The sequence below is a fragment of the Quercus suber genome, unplaced genomic scaffold (assembly GCF_002906115.3).
Source record: "Quercus suber isolate HL8 unplaced genomic scaffold, Cork oak 2.0 scaffold_41, whole genome shotgun sequence".
Lineage (NCBI taxonomy): Eukaryota > Viridiplantae > Streptophyta > Magnoliopsida > Fagales > Fagaceae > Quercus > Quercus suber.
This window is the reverse complement of record NW_027069506.1, coordinates 132,115-150,135: the sequence shown is the minus strand read 5'-3', so window position 1 is coordinate 150,135 and position 18,021 is coordinate 132,115.

The following is an 18,021-nucleotide window of genomic DNA, read 5'->3' as shown; positions in this document are numbered from 1 at the left end:
CAATCACAATTGATAATAGATTATAAAATTAATTTTCAAGATTGTAAATTTCTTATACGTTTTTTATTTTTTGTCAAATGAGTTATCCAATAAGTCATTTGTAATTTTGTTTTATATTTTGGAATATTGATATTGTGTATAAATGAAACTTGTGTATTTGTATTATTTATCTTTGTATTATTTTATTTTAGTTAGCAATGTTGGGAAGCACCAGTGCAGCAAAAGGGTAGCCTTACCCGCATTGGACGCAACGTGCGGCCTAGTCGCAACTTGGCACGGCCACAAGTGAATTCTCAAGGTTTTATCAAAAAGAGCATCCAAAATAAGATTTTAATACATTAATAGCAAACTTGGATAGATTATGTGGATAAAGACTTTGATAAAGATTTTTCACAAAATAGGCAACATTGTCATTTTCCCTAGGGATTTTAAACCCATTCTCACCATGATATACAAAAAGCTTTAAATCTTTTTTCATATTGACATGGTCATTCATATCCATTGGTGGGACACTATTAAATGAGTTGAGCACTCCTTCATTTGGAGGACCTAAGTCTTGAGTTTGAGGCTGCGACGGAGGACATGTGTAATAGAAGTTGCATTGGGTTGTTGGAGAAAATCCATAACGATCACCCAAAAATGCCATAAAAATGGCTAGACTTAAGTACAAAAAATGGAGCAACCACCATGGGTGGCTTCTCGATGGCAGTGAAGCTTCAACAAGTGCCGATGGTGGCAGAATTTGCAAGACTTCGGGTGAAGAAAACTCCAGTATTGTGATCTATTGTTGGCCTTGTCCTTCAGTCTCGCCATGAATTGGGGTATATAATTGTTGGCGAGGTCATGCAATTGGTATGTAGAACATATCGTATTATGCTTGTCGATTGGGCTAAAGGGGTGGCTGTTGTACTGGTAGGGATTGTGGTGGTGGAGGAGGAGCATTGGAAGGTGGAGTTCCAAAAAATCTTTTCAACATAGTTGTTGAAGAAAATAGCATTTTGGTTTAGGGCGAGAGTGGGAGTAAGGACTAGTGATAGTGACAATAAGAGAGTATATAGGGATCTGTCAGACTAATCCAATCTGAATCGTTAGATTGGTTTCTTGAATGTCATTGGATGGGAGGGAGAGAATAACTATATCTGACAAAAGAGAGAAAGCGAGAAGAATTAGAACTGACACCATGGAAAAGAAGATGGAGAAGTGGAAAGTCAATTCAGCAGGTCAAAGAGTAAATCATACAAGCATTACAAAAGGGCGCTACTTCCTTTTACAATAGGATATATATATATATATATATATATATATATATATATATTTATTTATTTATTTATTTATTATAAAAAAATTATAAAAAAAAAAAAGATAATTAAAATCGGGTTTGTGGTGAAACTATGGCCTCCATAGGTGGCAATGATGAGTTATGACCTAGGAAGCACCAATGCAGCAAAAGGGTAGCCTTACCCGCATCAGATATGGCGTGTGGCCTGGACGCAACTTGGACGCGTGTCCCACACAAATTATTTTTTTTTGGGAGCCAACCCAACCCACTTGTTTGCCACGTCTAGTAATTTAGGAGGGGGAAGAGAAAACAAAGGCCATGAGTGAATTCTCAAGGTTTTATCAAAAGGAGTATCTAAAATAAGATTTTAATACATTAATGGCAAACTTGGATAGAATATGTGGATAAGGACTTTGATAAAGATTCTTCAAAAAATAGGCGACATTGTCGTCTTCCTAGGGATTTTAAACCCATTCTCACCAAGATATACAAAAATCTTTAAATCTTTTTCCATATTGACATGGTCATTCATATCCATTTGTGGGATGCATTTAAACTGGTTGAACACTCCTTCATTTGGAGGACCTGAGTCTTGGAGTTTGAGGATGCAGTGAAGGAGGACGTGTTGTAATAGAAGTTGCTTGGGTCGTTGGAGAAAATCCATAACGATCACCCAAAAATGCCATAAAAATGAATAGACTTAAGTACAAAAAATGGAGCAACCACCATAGGTGGCTTTCCCGATGGCGGGGAGCTTCAACAAGTGCCAGTGGTGGCAGAATTTGTAGGACATCGAGTGAAGAAAACTCTGGTATTGTGATCTGTTGTTGGCCTTGTCCTTCAGCGTCGCCGTGAATTGGGGTATATAATTGTTGGCAGGGTCAAGCAATTGTATGTAGAACATATCGTATTATGCTTGTCGATTGGGCTAAAGGGGTGGCTGTTTACTAGCAGGATTGTGGTGGTGGTGGAGGAGGAGCATTGGAAGGTGGAGTTCCAAAAAATCTCTTTAGCATGGTTGTTGAAGAAATAGCATTTTGGTTTAAAGCGAGAGTGAGAGTGAGAGTGAGAGTGGGAGCAGTGACTAGTGACAGTGACAGCAAGAGAGTATATAGGGATTTGATAGAGTAATCCAATTTGAACCGTTAGATTGGTTTCTTGAATGTCATTGGATGGGAGGGAGAGAAAGATTAATTATATCTGATAAAGAGAGAAAGTGTGGAGAATTAGAACTGACTCCATGGAAAAGAAGATGGAGAAGTGGAAAGTCAATTTGGCAGGTTAAAGAATAAATCATACATGCATTACAAAAGGGCACTACTACTTTTACAATATTTATTTATTTATTTATTATTAAAAAAAAAAAAAGATAATGTAGATCAGGTTTGTGGTGAAACTATGGGCTCCTAGGGGCAAAGCCACCTTATACTGGGGGGGGGGGGGGGGGGGGGGAAAAATTATATATATATATAAAATAAAAAAATAAAACTAAATATTATTTTAAAAGATATTTAGATGTAGAAACTAGAAAGGCCCTTTAAAATTTTCGCCTTAAGCCTCAAATCATCTTAGGCCAACCCTAAACTGTATATATAGTTGTCGTAGCTTCATCCAAATGAATATATGAAAGAGCATGAAAAGGATTAAGAAATAATGAAATATAGAGGAGATAATTTGTGATACACTTTTTATGTGTCGTAGGCATAGCGTACCTAGAGAAGCACTAACAACCCAGATTTGCCGGTGTGATTATGGATCCCCAAGTACTAGTTGTGTAGCGGATGCTATTCATTCTACATGCATTCCCGGCACATTAATTTGAAAATCAAAAAATTAGTCTGAAGAGGTAGTTGTTGTACTGACAGGGATTGTGGTTATGGACGAGGAGCATTGGAAGGTGGAGTTCCAAAAAATCTCTTTAGCATGGTTGTTGAAGAAAATAGTATTTTGGTTTAGAGCGACAGTGAGAGTGAGAGTAGTGATTAGTGATAGGGACAGTAAGAGAGTATATAGGGATTTGTCAGAGTAATCCAATTTGAACTGTTAGATTGGTTTCTTGAATGTCATTGTATGGGAGGGAGAGAAAGATTAATTATATCTAATAAAAGAGAGGAAGCGAGGAGAATTAGAACCGGCTCTATGGTAAAGAAGATGGAGAAGTGAAAAGTCTATTCGGTAGGTCAAAGAGTAAATCATACGTGCATTATAAAAGGGCACTATTGCCTTTTACAATAGGATATATATTTATTTATTTATTAAAAAAAGGATAGTTAAAATCATGTTAATTTGTGGTGAAACTATGGGCTCCATAGGTGGCGGTTTTGGGTCACGACTTGGGAAGCACAGGTGCAGCAAAAGGGTAGCCTTACTCGCGTTCAACGTGGCGTGCAGTCTAGACGTAGTTTGGATGCGCGTCCCACACATTTTTTTGTTTCTGAAGCCGACTCAACCTGCCTGTTTGCCATATCTAGTAATTTGGGAGGGGGGAAAGAGAAAAAAGAAAAAAAAGAAAAAAAAAAAAGGCCATAAGCGAATTCTCATGGTTTTATCAAATGGAGCATCCAAAATAAGATTTTAAAACATTAATGGCAAACTTGGATGGGGTATGTGAATAAAGACTCTGATAAAACTTCTTCACAAAATAGGCGACATTGTCGTCTTCCTTGGGGATTTTAAACCCATTTTCACTAGGATATACAAAAAGCTTTAAATCTTTTTCCATATTGAGATGGTCATTCATATCCATTGGTGGGACGCTATTAAACAGGTTGAACACTCCTTCATTTGGAGTACCTTAGTCTTGAGCTTGAGACTGTTGCGGAGGAGGTGCGTAATAGAAGTTGCCTTGGGTTGCTGGAGAAAATCCATAACGATCACCCAAAAATACCATAAAAATGGCTAGACTTAAGTAAAAAAAATGGAACAACCACCATGGGTGGCTTCCTGATGGCGGTGGAGCTTCAACAAATGCCGGTGGTGGTAGAATTTGTAGGACTTCGGGTGAAGAAAACTCTGGTATTGTGATCTGTTGTTGGCCTTGTCCTTCAGCTTTACTGTGAATTAGGGTATTTAATTGTTGACGGGGTCGTGCAATTGGTATGTAGAACATATCATATTATGCTTGTCGATTGGGTTGATGGGGTGGCTGTTGTACTAGTAGGGATTGTGGTGGTGGAGGAGCATTAGAAGGTGGAGTTCCAAAAAATCTCTTCAATATGGTTGTTGAAGAAAATAGTATTTTGGTTTAGAGCGAGAGTGAGAGTGAGAGTGGGAGTAGAGAGAATATATAGGGATTTGTAAGAGTAATCCAATTTGAACCATTAGATTGGTTTCTTGAACGTCATTGGATGGGAGGGAGAGAAAGATTAATTATATCTGATAAAAGAGAGAAAGCGAGGAGAATTAGAATTGACTCCATGGAAAAGAAGATGGAGAAGTGGAAAGTCAATTCGGTAGGTCAAAGAGTAAATCATACATGCATTACAAAAGGGAACTATTATGTCTTACAATAGGATATTTATTTATTTATTTATTAAAAAAAAGATAGTTAAAATCGGGTTTGTTGTGAAACTATGGGCTCCACAAGTGGCGGTGCTAGGTCATGACTCGGGAAGCACGGGTGCTGCAAAAGGGTAGCCTTACTCGCGTCGGACGCAGGGTGTGGCCTGGATGCAACCTAGACGCACGTTCCACACAAATTTGTTTTTTGGAGTTGATACAGCCAGACACAAACCCATATATTCTTCTATTCTTCCCAAATTCTTCTTCTCGCCTTTGGTCTGTCTTGCTTCCTTTTATTTTTTGTTTTTGACTTTCAACTTTTTGTTTTTTGTTTTTGTTTTTGGTGTCTTCGCTTAGTTAATATATATTGATTTTCTTTAGTTTTGTTTTGTAAGCCTGGCACGTGACAAAGCATTGGAACTCAGGCTTATTTATTTAGTGTTGGACCTTTCCCCAAGTCGAATGTGATTTATTAATTAGACACATGTTTACATATATATTTAACTTCTGTCTAGACATGGCAAAACGGGTTAGAATTTTCTGACCCGACCAACCAGACCCCAAAAAAATACTTGACCTGAACTCAATTTTTTTTTACCCGAAGCAAAAACGGGTTGACCCATGTTTTTTGCGGGTCAACCCGATCCGACCTGAACCTGAACCATTTTTTTATAACTTTTTTTTTTTGGTAAAAAAAAAAAAGTAAAATTAAGACAATATTTGTTTAATTGTTTATTGTAAGCTTTAAGGAAACAATTGATATATTTACATAATTGCATGCAAATTAATTGAAAGATAAATGGTTGAGCATTCTGTAATGAGTAAAGATTTTTTGGTATCAAATAGTAAAGTACATGCCAAGATAATCTGATTACAGTAGAGTTAAAAACATAAATTTAAAATTGTAGACATGTGTGAGAAACATTCACAAGTGTGAAAATAGTGAAGCCAAAGTATCAAATTAGCATAAATTATGAATGCTTAGACCTATTTTTTTAACAATTTATGTCCAAAATAAACGGCTTTTCAAAATAAATTATGATATTTCCTAGAGTGTGTTTCTTAACAAGGATATGATATTTATAAAAAAAACCATGTATAAATAAATAAGTAATCAAATTTTAATATATATCTCAATTCAAATAGAGTGCCAACCACAATTGAAAATAGATTATAAAATTCATTTTTAAGATTGTAAAATTTTTACATGTTTTTATTCTTTATCAAATGAATTATCCAATAAGTCATTTTTAATTTTGTTTTATATTTTGGAATGTTGATATTGTGTAAAAATAAAATTTGTGTATTTGTTCTACTTATCTTTGTATTATTTTGTTTTAGATAGCAATGTTAGGATTTGTATATTAAGTATTAATAAGTTTAATTGAGTTCATTTTTAATATAAGTGGTGAATTCAAAATAATGCATTTTACATAAAGTAATTTGTTGCATAACTTTCCAAATAGCAAATATACGTTGTTTTCTTTATAAAAAAAAAAAAAAATTCATATAAAAAATACGGGTCAACCTGACCCGACCTGCAACCTGGTTGACTAGAACTCGTTTTAACCCGCTTAAAATGACTTCTTTTTGACCAATGACCCGTTTGACTTGACCCAAACCCGACCCGACCTACCTGTTTTGCCATGTCTACTTATGCCTGGATTATTAAATATAAAAAATTGTGTCTTTTTATTTTCATTATCAAGTGTATCTTTTTGTTTTAACTTGTGTCCTTTTATTNGGGGGGGGGGGGGTGTGGTTTCGTGAGTCGCTATGGATGGAACTCAATGCTTGAAGCAATTAGTGTTGGTGTGCCAAATAAGAGAGAGAATCAATTTTGAGAGATGAAACAGTGACGACTCTGAAAAAGGGTGGGTCTTGCGTTGACGAAGTTTGCTCAGCTAGACTAATAACTTTTTATTTTATTTTATAAGCTAGGATAATAACTAGTTTTGACCATTTATGTTTGGTTTTATATTCATACTCTAGCATTTATTTTAGTGAATACAATGATTTTAAAGATTTGTTTACGATGTACATAAAATTTTAGATAAATTATTTAGGTGCGTTATACCAATTACAATTAAATTGCATTGATTCATGAATCATTACTACAATACTGTTTACTTATTTAAATGGAACAAATTCAGAATTTTGATTAGGTGAGCACATCTATTGAATATTAATGACTTTCACTCCAAATTTAATTACCTTTTTGTGGAGTGAAATGGGAATAAAGTTGAGCCTTATGCGCATCACTAGTCAAATACAGACTCATATAAATTTTTCAAGAAATGAGTGATGTTGTCATCTTCAGCAGGGATCTTAAATCCGTTCTCACTGGGATATACAAAGACTTTTAGATCCTTTTCCATCCTGAGATGTTCGTTGATATCAATTGTTGGGAGACTCTTGAACGGATTGAACACTCTCCATCTGGGGAACCGAGTACTGAGATTGAGATTGCAGAGGAGTGTAATACAAGCTTTCGGTCATTAGAGAAAACTCGTAGTGGTCACTGAAAAATGCCGTTAGAATGACCAAACATAAGTAGAAAAGATGAAGCAACCACCATGAATGGGTTCCCAGTAATGCCGGTGGCGGTGGAGCTTCAAGTGCTGTCGGTGGTGGCAGAAGTTCCAGGGCTGCCAGTGAAGAGAACTCCGGTAATGTTAGAGCGAGAGAGATTTGATTTATTATATAGATATCAATGGCTATTAGCTGTTAGGGCATCATGGTAATGTTGCATAATATCTTACCACTAATCCAGCACAATTTTTCTTTGTTCCGATTAAGCTACACTAAATGGTATATTATGGATTGAAGTCTAACAAATTAATTATCTCAAACTTTTTTAAAGCCCATCAATTCATTTTACATTTTTTTTTTTTTGAATTCGAATCACATTAAATCCCTGAATCAATAGCAAATACAATTCAACCCAAACAGATGGTGGCAACAATTCAAAAATTCTCAAGCAGTAGTGCTAGTACTAAAATGCAGTAAAATTCCCCACTTGACACAAAAGACAATCTACTTTTTTCTTGTTATTGATAGTATTTATTATCTTGGCCTTCCTTCTCTTATTGGTAAATTCAAAAATCAAGTCTTTGTTGAGATTAAAGAGAGGGTGAGCAAGAAATTGGCTGGCTGGAAGGAAAAGCTTCTTTCCATTGGGGGTAGAGAGGCCCTCATAAAATCAGTTGCTCAAGCGGTGCCCACTTACACTATGAGTTGCTTCCAATTGCCAAAGACTTTATGTGATGATTTAGAAAGAATGATGAGGAATTTTTGGTGGGGCCAAAGAAAACAGGAGTCTAAATTGGTGTGGGTGAGTTGGAAGAAGTTATGCAAATCAAAGCTTTATGGGGGCATGGGATTCCGAAATCTCCAAGCTTCTAACTTAGCGGTTCTTGTCAAACGAGGATGGCGGATCCTTTCAAATCCTAACTCACTTTTGGCCAAAGTCTATAAAGCCAAATACTTCCCCTATGATGATATCTTGAATGCAAAGTTGGGTAGCAACCCAAGCTATGCTTGGAGGAGCATTTTCAATAGCCTTGAGGTTATTAGAAAGGGAACTAGATAGAGGGTGGGCAATGGCAAGAGAATCCACATTTGGGAAGATAAATGGCTTCCAACATCAACCACTCACAATGTTATCTCCACTCCGAGGGACTTTGGTGATTTCCCTATGGTTTCATCCCTCATTGATGAGAATTCCAAATGGTGGAAGCCGGATTTGGTGAAAGCTCTCTTTTTACAATTTCAAGCCAATGAAATCCTCAAAATGCCTCTCAGTTATAGCCTCCCTGAGGACTCTCTAATCTGGTTGGGGAATAGAAAGGGCTCTTTCTCGGTGAAAAGCGCCTATTATGTTGCTAAGGAATTGGTGGAGTCTGAGGTAGTAGGTGCAAGCTCTTCAAGTCACCTTGCTTCTCCTTTTTGGAAGAAGATTTGGCAAGTAAATGTTCCCCCGAAAGTTAAAATTTTTGCTTGGCGTGTGTGTTTGGATGGCTTGCCTACTATGCTCAACCTTTGGCGGAGGGGTTTAAACACTGCTAGTTTTTGTCAAATATGTAACAAGGAGTTGGAATCAATATCCCATGCTTTGTTCCATTGTAATCATGCAAAGCAAACCTGGTCTTGTTGGAGTGATTGCCCTATGAATCTTTATTCTCCAACCCGTAATTTCATTGGCATTACCTCCCAAATCATGGAGAAAGTGTCCTATATTGATCTTGGTCTCTTTATTTGACTTCACCACTTCCAACTTATCTGCTCTTCCTTCCCACCCATTGGTTAGTGTTCATTGGTCTCCTGATAACGCCTTAAAATGTGTACTTGTTATATATTTATGTGGGTGTTATCTCCTTATTACTATGCTTAATTTGTATAATTAAGCCATGATTTGTATTAGTCCCTATTATTTATCTTTACATAATTTCTTGAATAAGATGCTGTTCATTGTGTGTAATTTTCTACTTTCAGGAAATCATGTGAGAAAGATGAGTTTACAGAAATTTATGAGAGAATGGAGGCCAAACTAGAATTAAAGTGGAGCTAAAGGACCATGCCTAAATGTCTAAGGAGGTGCAGCTGGAGTGCTTGGATCATCTAACATGATAGGAAGCTTCAAATAAGGAAAGAAATCAAAGAGGCAGAATCTGAAAAGGAAAAATCTGATTTGAGCACTGATCAGTATTTTGGGCGTATCTCTCTCATCAAAAATTCAATTGACACAAGACTAGATGGGTTGGAACCGTGACTTAATTATCTACAACTTTCCAGTTTTGAGTTTTTCGAAATTCTCAATTTTTAAAGGCCGAAATTAACCCACAAGTTACTGCTGTAAACCTGGACGGAAATTTAAATAGTGAAAAGTTTTATTTTCTCGGGACACTTAGACATTAGGGTTTTAGAGGGAGGCGGTGAGAACGAATTTTGGCAAAGAAAACCTTGTATTTTTCTTTCTCTAATGGCAGCCTAAACTCTTTGCTAGGGCTAGGGGTTATGTTTCTTCTCTACGGTATGAATATTCAATGTGATTCTTTCTAGGATTTTATCAATGACATATTTGATTGTTCAATTATATTTCTTTTGATGTATTAGTTCTTCCATACTTTCAATAAGTTCAATCATGTTTTTCTTATTGTTTAGAGGAATTTCTAATAGTTTCAAATAGAAATCATGTTTTAAAGTGAATGGGTTTTTCTGAAAACTTTTCTAACCGCATTATTAATCGAGGTTATCATGCGTTCTTGAATTGTCTCAGTTCAATCGAATCATAAGTTTTTAATTGTATAAGAACAATCAATTATGAAATATATATTTTCTTAGATCACAAAGAATTTCATATCGATATAGGGAAACACCCCGATGCCCTAGTATTTACATTATTGATTTAAATAAGTTATTATTATTATTTTTGTTAACAATCACCAAGCAAAAGTATTTTTCTTCTTCACCCAAATTACTGTTTAATTATATTGTCTTTGAATTTATCCTGCTCCTTGTGGTTCGACCTCGGTACTCCGAGAATTATATTGCTACGATCTCCTGCACTTGGGAGTGAGCAAGCAATTTTGGCACCGTTGCTGGGGAGCTGTTGCGTGTTCAGAGGCAATTTTTGGAAGCAAAGCACAACCGGTGGAAATTCTTCTATTGGTAACTTCGTTCCAATTTTTTTTCCCTTTTTTTTGTTTTGATTTTTCTGTTTGTTTTTATTTTATTTTATTTTATTAGCATTCATTGTTGCATGAGCATTTGGGTTAGAAACGAGAGAGGCAGATTAGAAATTTTTGAAACTTATTTTGGTAATCTTTTTGACACACCTTTGCCTTCACCTTCTTCATCAATTGTGGGTGATGAAACACGTAATAATCATGAGGAGAATAGAAGAACTATGTATGAATTGTTGCATCCCACACAAAATTCTGTTCCTTCATGCATCATGTTTCCACCTAATGCACCACATGTAGAATTGAAACAAGGTTTACTAGCAATACTTCCTGAGTTTAGGGGACAAGAAAATGAAAATCCTTATGTCCATGTTAGAGCTTTTGAAGAGGTAATTAGTAGTTTCTATGCACAAAATGTTATTGAGACTGCTAAGTTACGTTTCTTTCCTTTTTCTCTTAAGGATAAGGCAAGAAGTTGGCTTTACACTTTGAAACCTAGGTCTATAGGTAGTTGGGGGGAGATGGCCAAAGAGTTTTTTAAGAAACATTTTCCTCCCCACAAAGTCCAGCAAGTAAAAAGAAGGATAGCTAGTTTTGTCCAAGGAGAAAATGAGACCTTATACCAAGCTTGGGAAAGGTACAAAGATCTTTTCAATTTCTGCCCAACTCATGGGTATGAAGATTGGAGATTAGTTAGCTATTTTTATGAAGGACTTACACCTAGGGACCGGCAGTTTGTTCAACTCTCATGCGGAGGGGACTTTTTACAAAAAGAACCCGAAGATGCAATGGATTATCTTGATGAGATTGCTGAAAACTCTAACACATGGACTGGACCTTGCCCTATGGACTCCACTGATAGGACTAGAACTAACACTACCACTTCTAGTGGAAGTGTTTTCAAGTTGAGGGAAGATGATAACATGAGTGCAAAAATTAGCATGTTAACTAAAGAAATTGAAGCACTCAAAATGAAAGGAAGTAGGAGTGTTAGTGCTACCTTTAGAGAGGACCCAATGGAGGTGTGTAAAATCTGTCATGAGATAAACCATTCTACAAATGAATGTGCATCACTTTCATCATTCTTGAATGTGCCAGAAGAACAAGTACATGCATTTAATTCATATTGGCCAAATAATTCTTCATATTCTAACAATTATAACCCAAATATGCGAAATCATCCGTATTTGAGTTATAAGAGTGACAATGTGTTGAATCCTCCTGCTCCAAGGAATTTTAATTCACCACATGCATCATCATCATCTAGAACTTCCTTGGAGGATGCACTTAGTACTTTCATCCAAAGGCAAAGTGAACAAAATCAAAAGTTTGAATCCATGCTCACTAGGCTAGATGAAGAGGTAAGAGAGACCAAGAGTCATATAACTAGGCTTACAAATTCATTGAGTGGGATAGAGAGAGGGAAGCTTCCTTCCCAAACTCAACCCAATCCCATCAATCAAAATCTAAAAATTGGCTCTAAGGATAAACATGAGGAAGTAAAAGCTGTGACCATTTTGAGGAGTGGTAAAGAGATTGATAAAAGTTCTCCTTTAGTAACTAAGAAATCTAAGGAGACCCCAGTTGAAAAAGAGAAGGATGAAACTGAGTCACTTGAATTTGGTGAAATTGAACAATGCCCAATCCCTCCACCATTTCCACAAGCCTTAAAATTACCTAGGAAATTGGACACCGCATCTGAGATATTAGAGCATTTGCATCAAGTCAAGATAAATTTGCCATTATTGCATGTTATCAAGCAAGTGCCTGCATATGCCAAGGTAATTAAGGATCTATGCACCATCAAGAGAAAGCATCATGTGAAGAAGACCGCATTCCTAACAGAACAGGTAAGTGCAGTTATTCAACATAAGACCCCACCAAAGTATAAGGATCCAGGTTGTCCTACGATCTCTTGTACTATTGGAGATTACATCATGGAGCATGCATTGCTAGATCTTGGGGCAAGTGTTAATTTGATCCCTTTCAGTGTATATCAAAAACTTGGACTTGGTGAGTTGAAACCTACTTCAATAACTTTACAGTTGGCTGATCGCTCTGTAAGGGAACCGAGAGGGATTGTTGAGGATGTGTTGGTGAAAATTGAACAATTTTATTATCCTGTTGATTTTATTGTTCTAGATTACCAACCTGTTTTACATCCTAGTGTTCATACCCCTATTATTTTGGGTAGACCTTTTCTTGCCACAGCTAATGCTTTAATTAATTGCAGGAATGGAAGGATGCAACTCACTTTTGGTTCCATGACTTTGGAGCTAAACATATTTCATGTGGCTAAACAACCACATGAGGATGATGATTGTGCTTATGTGAACCTCATTGAGGCGGTGGTTCAAGAAGAGTTTAATAAGAATTGTTTTTCTAATCCTCTTGAAGCTCTTCTTAATAATTCTGTTGATTCTTATGATTTAGAATGTGATATTCATGTATCTGAAAATTTTTCTTTGTTGGAATCCTCACAGGTTTTGGAAGAACAACAGATGATGGCAATTAATAAAGGATGGAAGCCTTACTTTGAGGAGCTACTAGAAAATGAAAAAAAGCTCGTGCATTCAAGTGAAGAGGCACCACAGCTGGAGTTTAAGCCGCTGCCCAGTGGTCTTAAATATGCATATTTAGGCCCAGGTAAGTTAAAACCTAGGTGGGATGGCCTTTTCATTGTAAGGGAAGTGTTTAACCATGAAACTGTAGTAGTTGAGGACCCTAAGGATGGTCGGATTTTGAAAGTAAATGGACAAAGGGTAAAACCATTCTTAGGGGGAGTTATACCAGAGGAGAAGTCTATGTCACTGGAGATCCCTACCTATTGGGATGCTACGTGAACTCTAAAAGAGCCTTATGAAGTTGTACCATATTTGTTTTAATTTTTTTTTCTTTTCTTTTTGCCTTTTGTTTTTGATTATGCTTTTTGTTTTTTTTTTTTTTGTTTTGCTATTATTTTTCTTTTGTGAGCTAACATTTGCAAGTGTGAAAGACATTTCAAAAATAAAAATAAAAAAATTCAAATGCTTAAGGTAACTTCTTCCCTTTATACTTGAATTTATTTTGGCTTTGATACATTGAGGACAATGCCATATTTTAGTTGGGGGGAGAGGTCTACACATTTTGCTACACCTTGCATGATTTTTTTTTCCTTTCTTTTTGGTTGCAACTTTTCAATTATTATTATAAAAAAATAAAATTAAAAAAAATAAAAAAATAAAAAAAAACCTTGAATTTGAATGCAGAAGAGTTATAAGCTTTATTTTTATATCATGTGATGGAATGAATAATGCTGAGTTGGTTATACTATTTGTTATATTAAGACTCTTTCATGAAGAGCACAATTGGAAACTTTTGAGCACAATAGCCAGGTTAGCGGACGGTTGGATGTTGGATATGCATGGATCATGAACAAGCTAGATATAAGCTGAAACTCAACCCATATAGAGAGTTCTTAAGCCTTACTTTTCTTTGTGAGAGTATATCTTTGTTTGAACTCTTAAATTTCTGTCATATGCTTCAATTTTTGTAAAAGATCTCTATATTTTTTGGTTGACTACTGAAAACATTATGGGGAGATATACCATGATCCTACTTATTTTTGTCCTTAGACATGCTGGTTTATGTGGAATTTTAGGAGATGAGAGCCTAAGGCCATTGTCACCAGCTAAACAAATATTCAGCCTACCTTGACATTAACCATTGTCACCATCATTTGAGCCATAAGAAATATTTTCACAATACCACAAAACATTTTTGTTTATGGGTGTTCTCTTGGGGGTTCAAGTTTCGAGCAATTGATGTGTTTAGATACCACCATTGTCTCTCTTTTCTTTCAAAAAAAAAAAAATCCAAAAGAAGAAAAAAAAAAAGAAAAAAAAAAAAAAGAGAAAGAAGACATACATATAAATCATTGGTGTCTTACACATCTTTCATGTATTTCAGAAGGGTTATATGGTTGAGTAAAGGTTGTTTTGATTCAAGTTGGTTGTTACTGCTATGAGTTGGGTTTGGCTTGAATTTTCTGCATTTAATTCATATACCTCATATTTCAAAGAAAGCAGTTTGCCTTTACCTAGGCAAAAGATTATACTACCATTGAGCCTAAAGTCCTACTTGATCCTAAAGGTGCATGGCTGGTATGTATTTGGAATAAAAACTAGGAATGAGAATGGTATTAACCTCATGTTTCCAGGAATTCAACATCCTTTCCAAGAGATCTTTTCCTATTGTTTTAGCGGCTGTTTTTGTATACACATGTGATATTCTTAAAACTTCTTCTTTCCTTTTTGTTCACATGTGATTTGAAGAGAGAAACCATTACTTCTATGTGTGTTCTTTCAGAGTGTTGATGACCTAAGAGAGGTTTTGGAGTAGAGGCTCTAATCTAGATTATTCTTGGTCTATGCATGTTTGGAAAAGCTGGTTTGACTGGATGGGCTATGCACACACACACTCCAAAAGTGAAGCTAGTGAAAGCTCTTTAATATGATGAATAGTATCCCAACTCAAAAATTGAAAGTTCATTTGTATGATATAATGATAAAGAAGACTAACATTTGCTGCAAGAATTTTCAGGGAATCTTTGACTTTTGTGGGTAGAGTCACTACAAACCCTCAGGAGAATAAACTCGTCCACTAGGATGACCTAGGGGTTCAAAGACTTGCTGCACATGGGAAGTGCAGTCGTGTAGCCTACGAAAGTGGCTTGTATTTTAGTTTTAATTTTTCACTTTTAGTAGACATGGGTGCTTTGTGGATTGCTAGGGACTAGCAAGATTTAAGCTGGGGGGGGGGTGTGATAACGCCTTAAAATGTGTACTTGTTATATATTTATGTGGGTGTTATCTCCTTATTACTATACTTAATTTATATAATTAAGCCATGATTTGTATTAGTCCCTATTATTTATCTTTACATAATTTCTTGAATAAGATGCTATTCATTGTGTGTAATTTTCTATTTTCAGGAAATCATGTGAGAAAGATGAGTTTACAGAAATTTGTGAGAGAATGGAGGCCAAACTAGAATTAAAGTGGAGCTAAAGGACCATGCCTAAATGTCTAAGGAGGTGCAGCTGGAGTGCTTGGATCATCTAACATGATTGGAAGCTTCAAATAAGGAAAGAAATCAAAGAGGCAGAATCTGAAAAGAAAAAATCTGATTTGAGCACTGATCAGTATTTTGGGCATATCTCTCTCATCAAAAATCCAATTGACACAAGGCCAGATGAGTTGGAACCGTGACTTAATTATCTACAACTTTCCAGTTTTGAGTTTTTCGAAATTCTCAATGTTTGAAGGCCGAAATTAACTCACAAGTTACTGCTGTAAACCTGGACGGAAATTTAAATAGTGAAAAGTTTTATTTTCTCGGGACACTTAGACATTAGGGTTTTAGAGGGAGGCGGTGAGAACGAAATTTGGCAAAGAAAACCTTGTATTTTTCTTTCTCTAATGGCAGCCTAAACTCTTTGCTAGGGCTAGGGGTTATGTTTCTTCTCTACGGTATGAATATTCAATGTGATTCTTTCTAGGATTTTATCAATGACATATTTGATTGTTCAATTATATTTCTTTTGATGTATTAGTTCTTCCATACTTTTAATAAGTTCAATCATGTTTTCCTTATTGTTTAGAGGATTTTCTAATAGTTTCAAATAGAAATCATGTTTTAAAGTGAATGGGTTTTTCTAAAAACTTTTCTAACCGCATTATTAATCGAAGTTATCATGCGTTCTTGAATTGTCTCAGTTCAACCAAATCATAAGTTTTTAATTGTATAAGAAACAATCAATTTGAAATATATATTTTCTTAGATCACAAAGAATTTCATATCGATATAGGGAAACACCCCGATGCCCTAGTATTTACATTATTGATTTAAATCAGTTTTTATTATTATTCTTGTTAACAATCACCAAGCAAAAGTATTTTTCTTCTTCGCCCAAATTACTGTTTAATTATATTGTCTTTGAATTTACCCTACTCCTTGTGGTTCGACCTCGGTACTCTGAGAATTATATTGCTACGATCTCCTGCACTTGGGAGTGAGCAAGCATCTCCTCCCCTGCCGGGTTTCCACAAAATTAATGTTGATGGAGCCACTAATAATAACGGGAATCACTCTAGTATCGGAGTCATTATCCGAGACCACACCAAGGCCACTATCGATGCTTTCAACAAGTTGCTCCCATTAGCATTTCCTGCTCCTACAACCGAGGCTTTTGCTTTGCTTTAAGGAGTCCTTTTTGCAGTGGAAATGGGCTCGACAAGGGTTATTTTTGAATCTGATGATTTAGCCCTTATTAAGCAGTTAATTCTAATGAAAATGGGGGAGATCTAGGTCATATACTGCAGGATATAAGATCTCAAGCTCTTGTCTTCAATTGGAGCACTTTTCAGCATCTAAAAAAGGATGGCAATAGAGCTGCCCATGAGTTAGTTAGAGATGCAAAACTCACGGGTCAGTCTCACACATGGAAGGTGGTCTATCCCCCTTTCATTCATTAGATCTTAATTGAGGACATGTTGTAATTGTTTTCAAGTTCTGTTGTTATCCAATTTCAGTTTTGCTATTTTTCTGGGTTTATGTTGCTTCTTTCAATTCTAATGTATTGTAGTTTCACTTCAATGAAATGTATTTGTTTCCCATAAAAAAAAAAAATTAAAAAAAAAATAAAAAAAAAAGGAGAAGACAATTTTACATTCACACAGCAACACTTTTATTACATAATGGGTCCCACATAATAGTACATTTTTTTGCACACTACTTTGCCAACTATGATTGAAAAAAAAAAATTATATGGAATTGGACTTTGAAAGAAAAAACTTATGTTTATGTGTAATGTGCCTCTTTAGTGTTAGGATTAGTGCCCTTAAATCCTATTGTATGATGCTATGTATGATAATAAGTGTGACATTGTGCATGACATTCTGTATGACTTAATATTGTGTTAAATAAAGTTGTTTTGTTATTATTATCTGAAATAATTGTAACATGAATATTCAGACATTATCATATAGTCCATGAGATGCATAGTATGTGATTTATGTGATTTAGTCACAGAAGATATAAGTCACAAGTTCTTTGTAAACTCAGAACTATAGTTTATAGTCGGTGATGAAATTAGGCATTTCATCTACGAAGATTATAACACATCAACTACGATGATTTGTCTTAATCATGGAAGTGGAGACTTCTAGTTGATATGTTGATATGTTTTAAGAGTTAAGATATGTTGAACTGGACCGCTGGGAGATTTATTATTTTTCTAAAGGACTATCAAATGAATAATAAATCTCACGACTTATATTTGCATGAACTCTTAATCCTGAGAAAATAATGGACTTGATCATGAAGTGTAGGTTGCCTTGATATATCAGGAGTGAAATCTAAAGTAACGGTCAAAACCTCAGTATGTTGGGCAGTCACATTCAATGTTGATGGAACATATATTCTCAAGATGGAATTCATAGTCTCTTAACAGAAATATAAAATATTCTCTTGAGATAAGTTTAATGAGTTTGTTATTCAGAGAGTTAGGCCTAACCA